General features: G+C 48.3%; 1 pseudogene; it reads left to right on the forward strand.

Annotated features, from left to right (window-relative positions):
* Window positions 1-637: 637 nt before the first annotated feature.
* LOC104846621 (CREB-binding protein-like) lies at window positions 638-13,249 on the forward strand (annotated as a pseudogene).
* Window positions 13,250-13,495: the final 246 nt, after the last annotated feature.

Consider the following 13,495-nt stretch of genomic DNA (forward strand, 5'->3'; position numbering starts at 1 on the left):
AGAAATGACTCACACAGTTGGGTCAGCGTCAGACAGGCTGCTTCTTCTGCCTTATGTAGCTGCAGAGGCTGATAAAACCCAAAATTGGCAGGGAAGCTGCTAGCTCAAGTCCCAAGAACCAGAGGTCACATAATAACCATTAGGACACAGGATCCAGAGCAAGAGCCTTGCTGGAACCTCCATACCGGAGGCAGGTCACACCCCCAAGGAAATTCCCTTTCAGCTGACAGGCCAGTCAGAGCAGATCTCATCATGGTGTTGATTACATCATTACATAACTGCCAAACTACATCATACCTGCCAAACCACTGAGCATCATAGCCCAACCATGTTGACATACAATCTTAGTCATCACAGTCAGCATAGGATGTTGGGGGAGAAATCTTACCATAAGCAGCTCCCCTAATGCATTCATTCACTGGGGCTTACTATTTGTAAGGTCTTCTGTTAGGAAGTGGAGAGATTCAGATATTAACTCAGTATAATTTCTACCCCAAATAAAGGAAAATAAGTTACATAACCTAAATTACTGCTACATAGGGAATAATGTAATAAATCCTTTAGGAAGGAGGCTCACAGTGAGTTTGGAAATCTGGAGGTGAATGAAATTAGAGGGACATCATGGGAGAGGTAGCACATGACAGGAGCCACCACACTGGAGAACAAGTTGGACGTTGCCATTCAGAAAGAGGTAATAAAATAGCCTTCCAGACCGAGACCTCACCAGCAAAGGACTGAAGCAGGATACGTAAGGCAGAATAGATCAAATGTTAGGCAAATCCATATGAAATCTTCAAGGGATGAGCTGAAACAGTACATTCGACACACATAAGCATCCAGGGACACAGGTAAGGGCACAAGGAAAAGGCTCTGAAAATCAAAAGTACAAGAGTAATCCAAATACCATAGCGGCAGGATTTATTCTGAGAAGAAGTATGTCACGATGGACCTTGGAATTAGACCATAGTTCAAATGCCAGCTCTACTCTTCATAGCTATGTGATCTTAGACAAATTACCTTACTGAAGTCCTGATTTTCTCATTTGCTAGTTCCCTATCTGGTACTTTATACATAACAGATAGCTATGAAATTGAATGAGATAATGCATTGGAGGTACCTGGCACACAGAATACAATCAATATATATTACGTTGTGTTTCCGTACTTGAAGACTTGGACTATGAACAACAAATGAGAGACTATGGGACGCTCTAGGAGGGACAAGGCCAATGAAAAGGGATTCTGAAGAGAAGAGATGGTCAAGGGAGGGAAACCACGAGACAACGGTCCTGATGCCTTTAAAGTGAGGTTTCTATTCCACAGCAGGCCATTTTAGGGGTGCTGGTTCCTACCAACCTGGTCTTCGTGCATCCCTGGAGAACACTGTGTTCCAGTAGCAGCACCAGCACTGATAGCAGAACTGAACTGTTACATGGAGCAGCGAGTGGGAGTAGAGCAGAGAAGCAGCACCCTGGGCCCTTGCCCAGACTGTGGGGGTATCAAGAATCAGGGGGTGGGTAAAGATGGCTTCAGAGAGAAAATTAAAAAATTCCAAAAGCTGTCCTCTTAGGAAAGCCAAACAAAAGTCCAAGATTATTTTCAAACCTATATACCTGCTCTTTTAACCTGAAGAGGCTGGCGTATTACAATACCAGCAGAGGAGAGACCAACAGGCATGGGACCACCTTGTAGAAAGTCTCCAGTCCCTACAGCTGACCCTCCAAGTCCCATGGAGAATGGGCACAGCTAAGGCTCCTATCTAACCCTATCCATGTTTCCCCCTTATTTATTCTCATTCCACAAACATTCAGAGGTACTGTACACAAGATTTCAGAGAGACAGATGTCAGCTTGGTTGTTTATACCTCTCTCCCTCAATTGTTTAACTAGTCAGTTTCATCTGTCATATGGAGAAAACCAGGTTTATGGGAAGATTCAATAAGATAATGGAGTAAATGCTCAAGAAATGTAAGCTGTTACATTAATAGAAGACTGTATGGCAGGCTGGATATCTCTCCCTTGCCTTTCCAGGTACATGCTTTGTCGTTCTCCACCTTGTGCTGTACCCTGGAATTGACCTACACGGACTACATCAAGACTCCTACCCGCTCTGACTTCCAGCTGGATCCAGACCATGGGGAGCCAAGGCTGGAGATCAAAGAGGGAAAGGAAAGGGAGGGCAGCGTTTTTTCCCCCCGGCTCCTCTCCTGAGTCCCCTGGACAAAAGTACCAGCTCTAATAAGATGACCCTCTTCACACAGCCTCTGTCTGCAGAAGCGAAGGTATAAGAGCCCACTGTTACTAGCCCCATAACACTTCACTATCCACAGTAGTTTCCCCAACCCCTGCCCTAAATTTTCCAATTTAAATGTGCCATCTGTTCTCAGCTGGACTCTGACTGATATACACAGTGTACTGAAGTGAGAACAGGCCTGGGAATCGGGAGGCCTAAATTCAAGTCCCATTTCTGCAACTAGCTCACTCTGTAATCCTGGGCCAGGCCTTCCCTTTTTTAGGCCTCAGCTTCCTCACCTGTAGTATGAGTGGGCTGAATCATCTAGTTCTTTTTCTGCTATGACTCCCTGCCACTACTGGGTGTTCTGTGAAGAGGAGGTTATTAAACCCAGGAAATGGATTCACAAAAGGGAGTAAAGCTCCCTAACACAAAGGGCAATAATGGCCAGGTTAGCCAGCTCAGCAGCTTTCCCTTCTATAGCAGCTCCTTCATACCCAGTAGTCTCCTCACTCCTTTCCAAGGACTTTTTCTTTTTAGGGTACCAGATACCTAAATGATCTCCGCTCCAAAGCAACAGCCAAGGGAACCCAGAAACAAAGTAAATTCCTTCTCTCAGTAATCAACTGACCAACTCTGGTTTAACCACAGAGGTCCATCTCCCAGGTTCTAGTATACCCAGGGACCCAAGCAGGGAAGAAAATACCCACTGGCATCAATGCATTCACCACAGGGCTGCAAAGTGACGTGAAGCTGTGTCCGCATTAGAAAATACTGGGGAGACAGCTGGCCTCTAGGGCAGAGGAAGTGACCTAATCCAGAATCCTATAAAAAAAAGACACGAAATGCCCTGGGAGATCACTGTCGCTGGACATATTTCACAAGAGGCTGACCACTTGATGGGCTATTACAGAATCTCTCAAGTCCCTCTTAGCTTCTAGAATTAGTGATTCGGGGAATCCTAGGGCTGAGAGAAATGATCATGCCAGTAACAAATGAAAAAGAGATACCAGAGTCCTAAGGAAAGGGAAAGGAATAAAAATTCTTAATTACTTCCTAGAGTGATACAGATAATAAGACTATTACTGTCCCTGTCCCCCAATATCTGGAGTTTTCATTTGCCCTAAGTCTTTCCTCATCTCCCCTCACCCAGAAGCCTATAAGGGACCCAAGTGGGTAGAATAGGGCTGGGTTCTGGTTTGAACGACAGGGGGAGGGAATAGTTCAGATTCCAGTCTTCTTTCCGCTCCTGGCAGGGTAAGGGAGGTAGTATTGCATGTACTTGCTTGGATTATCTTCTCAAACTTTCATTTCCTGTTTTACCTGAGGGCTGGCCTCAGGTGAAAACCACAAAGTAATAACTGCAACCACCCACCAATTTGTCTTTGATGTTCTTTACATCCCTCAAATGTCTCCAGAAATCCGTGGCCTCAACCCACAGCTCCCAGTGAGCAAGTCCAGGCCGTCTGTTCCACAAAGCGCCGAGGCTGAGGTATCGCCGGTGCAGAAGAACCCTAGCTTTCAGGACACAATCTTAGCCCGAGGGGTGGCCACCGGGCTTTGGACTCTTCCGCGCCCCTCGAAGTCCATCATGAAGGTATGAGAGAAAAGAAGTTCATTTGCGGCTCCAACTTCGCAGGCTCCTCCCAGAGACTGAACTAGAAGAAGAAAAAAAAAAAAAAAAAGCCCCAGGAAGCAGTCGCCTAGGGCGCGAGGAGCGGCTGGCGTTCCCGGCTGAGCTGAGCGGGTAAGGCCAGCACTGGCGCCAACGAAGCTCCGGCCCCGCTCAGCCCTGGGTTCTGGGACAACGTCCTGCGCGCGAAGGGTATGGAGAGACCGCTCAGGCCACCCAAGTCAGGAGGCTGGCCTCAACCTTTCCCGCCTCCAGCGCTCAGTCAACCCACACCCAGAGGCTCCGCTAGGCGCGGCGCTCCGGGGAAGCGCCGCCGCCGTCGCCACACGCGCGCACCCGAGCCGGCTCTGGCCTGTGACTCGGCCCAGTGCGCGGCCCGGGAAGGGCGGGGCTGAGCACAATGGTCGCGGGAGCGCCTGCGCGCGCATGCGCGGTGCCATTCCGGAATTTCTGGCTTTTTTACTGAGCGACGCTCGGCGGGTTTGACACGTGGTTGTCGCCGGGCGGTGGGTTCGGTAACGCGTGCTGGTGAGCAGCCACGAGGTCAGTCCCTGTCCAGTTACCTCGGGCGATCCCCGGGCAGGGTCGAGGTGATGACAACCCCTCAGGGATTGCGCATAAGGAACCGACGTGGCCAAGTTCACTGGCTGAGCTGTGGCGGGAGCCCATGCTCCCTATTGTCCCCACCCTCAGGACCCAGGCCCAAAACTGCGCTGATCGGGGCCTCAGTTTCCCCTCCAAGGTGAGGGGCTGGACTGAGGAGGGCTGAGGCCCCTTCAGCCGCAGTGTTTTCCCTTAAAGGAGGGAGAGTCACCCGGACCCAGCTGCGGTGAGGAAGAGGGCAGCAGTCCCAGAGCCACTGAACGCGGAGCTTCCTCCCCTGACCAGGTGCCACCCGAGATGGCGATCATAATCCCGGGCTGTCCTCCGTCCCCCCTATGGCCTCGGGTTTACAGGCCTGTGTTGTCCTCAACTTCGTTGGCCTTGGTCGTCTGTTCTTAACTGGCTTCAAGGGTTGGAGTGACCCAAAATGTCACGAGGATCCTGAGAAGGGAATCAGAGCAGGGGCTGCCCAAGGCAGGCAGGAGTCCAGGGTCAACTGGAGCCCCTAGGCAGGGCCAAGCTGATGGGATGCGCATTGCTCTCAGGCTCCTCAGTGTGCTCCAGGGCAGAGTAGAGGGAGGAAATAAACCCTGTGGATCACAGATCTGAGGACACTGTCCAGGGACACTATCAGGATTGCCAAAATAGGCTCCTGGGTGCTAAGCTCTCACCTGTCCAGTCAATCCAAATGCTGCTGCTAACTCGATCTTCCCACAACCCTGCTTTTTCATGCCTCTCAAACCTAGACTCCTTGGGCTTCCATTTAAGGCCTGGCTTTCTCAACCCAACTCTCTAACCTTGATTCCTCTGTTACCCCCTTATCACCAGCCACACACACACATCTTCCTCTGAATCTGGGTCCATGATCTCACCCCCAGGTTGCATCCCAATTTCTGACCTTCCAAACCTGCCCATTTCTGAAACTTAAATTCTACTCCCTGAGGGGCTTGATAACTGGAAATCCCCACCTATGGGTTCTTTGAAAAGTCCTAAAGTTAATTTATTCTCAAACCAAGTGATACTTGAAATGTTTATATAAATTTAACAACATATATGCATTAGTCAGACTTATCAAATAGTTAAGTTTTGCAAATGAGGAAAAAAATCCTTTGTCAGACATCTACCCTGATTTGTGATTTAGAAAATATGGCTACCTTATCCCTGAGGTCTTCCCTTATCACCCCAGTTCCTGTGCCTTGTATCCCTAACTAGATTGTTATCTGCTCAAAGGCAGAGCCTTATGTCTCAGTAAATATGTAGAATTTCCAAATTTTTAGAAGTTGTGGTTGGGAAATAGCCAGAAGTTTGGAGAAAATGCAGATACACCCAAGAAATTTTTTTGTTGTTGTTATATACAAATACAAAATTATTCTTTTTAGTATATCAGAAAAATATACTTTGTACAACTTGGTTTAGGGTCTAGATGAACACAAATCAATGTGTTAGAATTGCTAGAAGTATTGTATGAGTAGAAACTTGGACTTTTCATTAGGTCTGAGTGAATTTGGGCAGGCTTAACTTCTCTGGCTAGAAACAGTGGTGGCATAATGGTTAAGAGCTATGGCTGGCTAACCAAAAGGTCAGCAGTTCAAATCCACCAGGCACTCCTTGGAAATCCTATGGGGGCAGTTCTGCTCTGTCCTATGGGGTCACTATGAATCAGAATCAACTCGATGGCAATGGGTTTGGTTTGGATGGTTTTTTAACTTCTCTGGAGATGCAGTTTCCCCCATTGGGTTTAGGGATAATAAATAAACCCAACCCGCCTGCCTTACAAGATGATTGTGGTGAACATAAAATATGAAATGGAATTAAGGGATTTGTCATTATTACCGTTTTTTGTTCAGGAAATAATTCTCAATAAATTTTCCAATGTTTAAATACCTCTAAATAAATTACTTTTTAAATGTTTCAAATTTTGTTACTAACAAGCTTCAAAGTGCTGACCAACTATTTACCAAAAAATCAAGAAATTCTGGGTATTTGCCAGTTTGTGAAAAGTAGGGAAAAGCCTTGGGATCACAACGTGATGTGTCACCTAGTATGTGTCAACTTGGCTAGGTTATGATTCCAGTCCTTTGGCAGACACTGGACTGACTGTTCTTCCATAATGTAATATAATATAGTCACCTCCATGATGAGATCTGATACAGGTAACTGCCTCCATGATGAGATCTGCACTGAGCAGCCAATCAGTTGAAAGGGTACTTTCTTTGGGGGTGCGGCCTGCCTCCAGTATATGAATGGATGTTCCAACAAGGCTTACTCTGTCTCTGGATCCTGCAGCTGACTTGTCATCCTTTGACCTCCAGTTCTTGGGAGCCAGCAACCTGCCACCTGACCTGCCGATATTGGGTTCATCAGCCCCTGCAACCGTGTGAGTCAGGAGAACCCTCCAGCCTGACGCTAGAACCACAAATTTGGGACTTGTCAGCCTCCACAACTGCGTGAGCCATTTCCTTGAGATAAATCTCCATGTTGTTGGTGTTGTTAGATGCCATCCAGTCACTCCCGACTCATAGTGACTCTGTGTAAAACAGAACAAAACACTGCCGGGTCCTGTGCCATTCTCATGATCGTTGTTATGCTTGAGCCCATTGTTGCAGCCACCGTGTCAGTCCATCTCATTGAAGGTCTTCCTCTTTTTGCTGACCCTCTACTTTACCAAGCATGATGTCCTTCTCTGGAAACTGATCCCTCCTGATAACATGTCCAAAGTATGTGAGACAAAGTCTCACCATCCTTGCTTCTAAAGAGCATTCTGGCTATACTTCTTCTAAGACAGATCTGTTTGTTCTGGGCAGTCCATATTCAATATTCCTTGCCAATACCACAATTCGAAGGCATCAATTCTTCTTTAGTCTTCCTTATTCGTTGCCCAGCTTTCACATGCATATGAGGCAATTGAAGATACCATGCTTGGGTTAGGCATACCTTAGTCCTTTGACGTGACATCTTTGTTTTTTACCACTTTAAAGAGATCTTTTGCAGCAGATTTGCCCATTGCAATGCGTCATTTGATTTCTTGACTAATGCTTCCATGTGTGTTGATTGTCGATCCAAGTAAAATGAAATCCTTGACAACTTCAATCTTTTCTCCATTTATCATGATGTTGCTTACTGGTCCAGTTGTGAGGATCTTTGTTTTCTTTATGTTGAGGTGTGATCCATACTGAAAGCTGTAGTCTTTGATTTTCATCACTAAGTACTTCAAGTGCTCTTCACTCTCAGCAAGCAAATTGTGTCATCTGCATAATGCAGGTTATTAATGAGTCTTCCTCTAATCCTGATGCCTCGTTCTTCATATAGTCCAGTTTCTCGGATTATTTGCTCAGCATATGGATTGAATACATATGGTGAAAGGATACAACCCGGATGCACAACTACTTTAAACCATGCAGTATCCCCTTGTTCTGTCCGAACAACTGCCTCTTGATCTATGTGCAGGTTCCTCATGAGCACAATTAGGTGTTCTGGAATTAGCATTCTTTCCAGTGTTATCCATAGTTTGTTATGATCCACACAGCCGAATGTCTTTGCATAGTCAATAAAACACAGGTAAACATCTTTCTGACAGATGACCTGTTGCCATCGAGTCGATTCCTAGGCATAGCGACCCTACAGGACAGATTAGAACTGCCCCATAGAGTTTCCAAGGAGCGCCTGGTAGATTCGGACTGCCAACCTTTTGGTTAGCCATAGCTCTTAACCACTTTGCCACCAGGGTTTCTGGCATCAGCAATGATATCCCTGGTTCCACGTCCTCTTCTGAATCCAGCTTGAGTTTCTGGCAGTTCCCTGTTGATGTATTGCTACAACTGCTTTTGAATGCTCTTCAGCAAAATTTTACTTGCATGTGTTATTAATGATATTGTTTGATAATTTCTACATTCGGTTGGATCACCTTTCTTTGGAATAGGCGTAAGTATGGATCTCTTCTGGTCAGTTGGCCAGGTAGCTATCTTCCAAATTTCTTGGCATAGGCAAGTGACCACTTTGCTGCATCTGTTTGTTGAAACATCTCAGTTGGTATTCTGTCAATTCCTGGAGTCTTGTTTTTCGCCAGTTCTTGAGTGCAGCTTGGACTTCTTCCTTTAGTGCCATCAGTTCTTGATCATATACTACCTCCTGAAGTGGTTGAACATTGACCAGTTCTTTTTGGCACAGTGATTCTGTACCAAATTGCTCATATGCAATTTCAAGTTGAAGCTGAAGGAACAAGAACTTAGAACAAGTCCCTAAGAGCCAAAGTATGACCTTGAGTATATCCCATCTGAATTTAGACACCATCACAAGAATAGATTTGACGCACTGAACTCTAACAACCAAAGACCACACGAGTTGTAGGATGACATCGAGGACATCATACATGAAGAAAGCAAGAGGTCCTTAAAAAGATAGGAAAGAAAGAAAAGACCAAAATGGATGTCAGAAGAGACTCTGAAAGTTGCTCTTGAAGGTAGAGTAGCTAAAGCGAATGGAAGAAATGATGAAGTAAAACAGCTGAACAAAAGATTTCAAAGGGCAACTCAAGAAGACAAAGTAGAGTATTATAATGACATGTGCAAAGACCTGGAGTTAGAAAACCAAAAAGGAAGAATATGCTCAGCATTTCTCAAGCTGAAAGAACGAAGAAAAATTCCAGCCTTAAGGTGCAATAGTGAAGGATTTTAAATATATGTTTATACGTATAGGTTTCACTGGTTTTGCTCCTCTAGAGAACACAGCCTTGGGCTCATATCAGATCTCATCATGGAGGTGACTACATTATATTACATTGTGGAAGAGCCATCAGTCCAGTGTCTGCCAAACCTACAGGGTAAGACAGGTGTCAGACAGAATTCTGGTCCTCCCACTTACTTAGTACACATGCCATCATTTCAATATCTCTGACCATCAGTCTCCTCATGAATAATATGAACTATGAATAATAATAGTAATAATAACTAATGTTTATTGAATGCTTTCTGTGGGCTGTGTACTATTTCAAGCACTTTGCATGCATTGTTTCATTTAATCCTCACAACAACCCCATGAGGTGGTATCTCCATTTAACAGGTAGGGAAACTGAAGCACAGAGAGGTTAAGTAATTTGCATAAGGTCACCCAGCTAGTAACTTGTGGATCCCAGGATCCACCCAAGCAGTCTGATTCCAGAGTCTGTGCTACCTCCCTGTGGAATTATGAAGATTAAATAAAATAATGCATACAAAGGACTCCTCACAGTACCTGGTAATAATTATCAGGTCATCCTAACGTTTACATACAGTAATGTCTATAGGTGCCTAGCTCCTTTCTGGCACAAAGCAGGTGGCTCTAGAAATTGATTCCCTTCCCCACCGACATTGTGGGAAATCATAGTGCATGTTCCATAATGCAAGCAGACTCTGAAAAGACTCCCTTATGCATGTTGCTTTATTCTTAGGATAAGAGGTGGGTTCACAGGGAAGCTCCGAATCTGATGAACACACCTTTGGTCGCAAGCAACTGCATGTCACTATTAAGTTTCTCTCTTTCCCAGTGCTTCCTTTTTATTGTCTTTATGGTCTTCTAAAGAAAAATTAAGTTTTCCTGGATTGAGAAAGGCTTGACCCTAATGTCACAGAAAGTTGAACTGGCGTGAAATGTCGCCAGCATCAGTGTCGGGGGCCACGCTGCCACCTGTGCAGGCTCTGTGCTGATGCTGCTCAGTCCCCTCTTGTTTGAAGGCTATGACTTGCACATCAACTGCTACAACCCCAAGAACCATAGCCATAAGATGGAAAATGAGGGCAGCGGCCAGGGTGAGCCACAGTCCAAGAGTCGCCAGGAGTATCGGCACCTGAGCATCCAGTGCTGCATCCAGTCACTGGTGCAGGCCTGCCAGTGCCACAACGCCAACTGCTCGCTGCCATCCTGCCAGAAGATGAAGCGAGTGGTGCAGCACACCAAGGGCTGCAAGGGCAAGACCAATGGTAGTTGCCCTGTCTGCAAGCAGCTCATTGCCCTTTGCTGCTATCATGCCAGACACTGCCAAGAGAACAACTGCCCCATGCCCTTCTGCCTCAACATCAAACACAAGGTCTGCCAGCAGCAAATCCAGCACCACCTGCAGCAGGACCAGATCGTACACTGGTGAATGGCCACCATGAACACCCACAACGCGCATCAGCAGAGCCTGCCTTCTTCTACCTCAGCACCACTTAGCACCCCCACATAGCAGCCCAGCACACCCCACATGCCACAGCCCCCCGTCCAGCCCCAGCCCTCACCTGCAAGCATGTTGCCGGCCAGCTTCCTCAGTGTGGCCCACACTCAGGCCCCCACCATGGTATCCACAGGGAAGCCCACCACCCAGGTGCTGGCCCACCCACCCAGCCCCTGGCAGGCTGTGGAGGCCACTCAGCAGCACCTGTACCATGTCAACATCAACAGTGTTATGCCCCGAAGGCACACGGGCATGGTGACCCTGGTGAGCCAAATGGTCCCTGTGGGCTTAATGTGCTGCACCCCAACCAAGTCAGTGGGCCCAAAATGCCCAATATGCCACTGGGCCAGTGGCAGCAGGGGCCCGTGTCCTCACAGCACCAGGTGCCAGGCATGCTGAGGCCAGTGATATCTGTGCCACCCCAGCTGGCCATGGCCAGCCCGTGGATGTCCAGCATGCAGTCGCCCCAGAGCATCTTGCCCACTTCCCTGCAGGACCTGCTGCAAACCCTGAAGTCACCTAGCTCCCCTCAGCAGCAGCAGCCTGAACATCCTCAAGTCCAACCTGCAGCTCATGGATGCCTTCATCAGGCAGTGCACATAAGTAAGTAGCCAAGCAGCCCAGTCTGCAGCCCCAGCCCAGCATGTGCTCATAGCCCAGCCTGCAGAACCTGAACACCATGCAAACCACCATGCCACCACCACATCAGGTCATGGGAGGCATAAACCCTCATGGCCGGGCACTGAACATCATGAACCCGGGGCACAACCCCAACATGGTGAGCACGAATCCACAGTACAGAGAGATGCTGAGGAGGCAGCTGCTATGGCAGCAATAGCAGCAGGGGAGTGTGGGTACAGCTGGGCACAGCCAATTCCAGCAGCTGCAGGGACCCAGAGGATACCGCCCCCCCCCCCAAACCATGCTGCCACAGCAGAATGCCGCAGTACTTCCCTATCCAGGGCAGCTCCATGGGCCAGATGGCAGCCCAGATGGGCCACATGGCAGCCCAGATGGGCCAGCTGGGGCAGCCCAGGCTGGGCATAGATGGCACCCCCAACATCCAGTGGGCCCTGCAGCAAAATGCAGCCACAGCAGAATGCTGCAGCACCTCTTCATCCAGGGCAGCTCCACTCTTTAACAAATGGTGCTGGCAAAACTGGACGTTCATCTGCAAAAAAAATGAAACAAGACCCATACCTCACACCATACGCAAAAACTAATTAAAAATGGATCGAAGACCTAAATATAAAGCCAAAAACTATAACGGTCATAGAAAAAACTGCTTGAGTTAAAAGATGATTCCCACTGGCCAACGCCCCTTAGAATAAGCCCAAAAGTCAGTGGCTCTAAAATTAAGGATGCACACTTGACTCCCCAGGGTGTGTGTTTCATTATGTTTTAGAAAACGTAGTGTGTTAAATAGAATGAAATCTCTCCAGATCACATGAGGTAGAGGAGCTTATGCCTCTCCTGCGATCTCAGGTTAAAGACTTGAAATTTACTATTTCTTTGGATTGCTGTAAAATGGAAACAAAGATTTCAGTTGAGCCAAAACGTGCTTTTAGCACATCATGGGAAAATATGCTTCTGTAAAAAAAAAAAAAAAAAAAAAAATCACCTTTTATTAAGGGGATGATTGAGTGCTGCAGCTACAATGTTCCACCAAGGAGAGTCGCACTGGGAAGGAGCTGCCAAGGCCGTGTTCTCCAGAGCTGCGCAGACAGCAGGGGCGCAGAGGAAGAAGAATAAATCAGTCGTCCTGGGTCATAAAGAGCTACTGTCTTTCATTGGGAACCCTGGTGACGTAGTGGTTAAGTGCTATGGCTGCTAACCAAATGGTTGGCAGTTCAAATCCACCAGGCGCTCCTTGGAAACTCCATGGGGCAGTTCTACCCTGTCCTATAGGGTCGCTATGAGTCGGAATCGACTCGACAGCACTGGGTTTGGTTTTGGTTTTTGGCCCCTCATTGAGATGCTATGTGCTAATTTCACATGTAGTGCTCATGTGTAATCTTATTGTACATACTAAAAAACTGGAAAGTCGAGAGTGGGGAAACACGGGTGGAGGATGAGATTTTAAAGAGGTTAGATCTTTTGAGCGAATGCAGCCCCGGGCTAACAAGGTGAGACACTGAGACCCAGCTGGCGAGCGTGTGCCTGAGGCACTCAGCCCACCTCCCCCAGCTCTGGGCGCATGGCCCATCGCCCTTGACAACGCAACACAAGGTTACCGAGGTCCGCTCCCCGCGACCCGAAGTCCGCCTGGAGACGCGCGCAGGCGGCCAGCCAGGCAGCCCGGCGCGTGCCGTAACGTCACAGTGCCACGCCCCGGTGAAGGCCGGCCTCGCCTCCTCCGCGTGTTGTTCGCGTGGCCCTCGGGGAACACCGCTGTGGCGAACGAGGTGCGTTCGCTTTTGCTGTGAGGCCGCAGCCTCCGAGCTGCGGCCGGCGCCGGCGCTGGGGGGCGACAGGTCAGGGCGAGCGGCGACCCCTCAGGAACTCCGTGACAGCACTAGGGGTGCGAGGATAAGCGAGGCAGTTTGTACAAAGCGCGGACGCAGTGGCGTGTGGCGAGGGCTCAACGCGGCTTAGGTTCATTTTGCTTCTCCTCAGCTCCGGTGCTGCCGGGGTTTACTTCCACGGAGTGACGTGGTCGAGCCCCCCAGGCGCTGCAGTCTCTCCCAGGAGGGGCTTCCCCAACTCAGCGCCTCTTCCCACCCTCGCCCCTGGGCTTAGGAGCGGGCTTCGCGGGGAGGCGGAGGACTGGAGGGACTGCGGTCTAGTGCCTCTGGGAGCTGCAGGAATGGTCGGTAGAGGCAGGAGGTATACGATCAAGTG

The sequence above is a fragment of the Loxodonta africana genome, chromosome 12 (genome assembly GCF_030014295.1).
Source record: "Loxodonta africana isolate mLoxAfr1 chromosome 12, mLoxAfr1.hap2, whole genome shotgun sequence".
NCBI classification, from domain to species: Eukaryota; Metazoa; Chordata; class Mammalia; order Proboscidea; family Elephantidae; genus Loxodonta; species Loxodonta africana.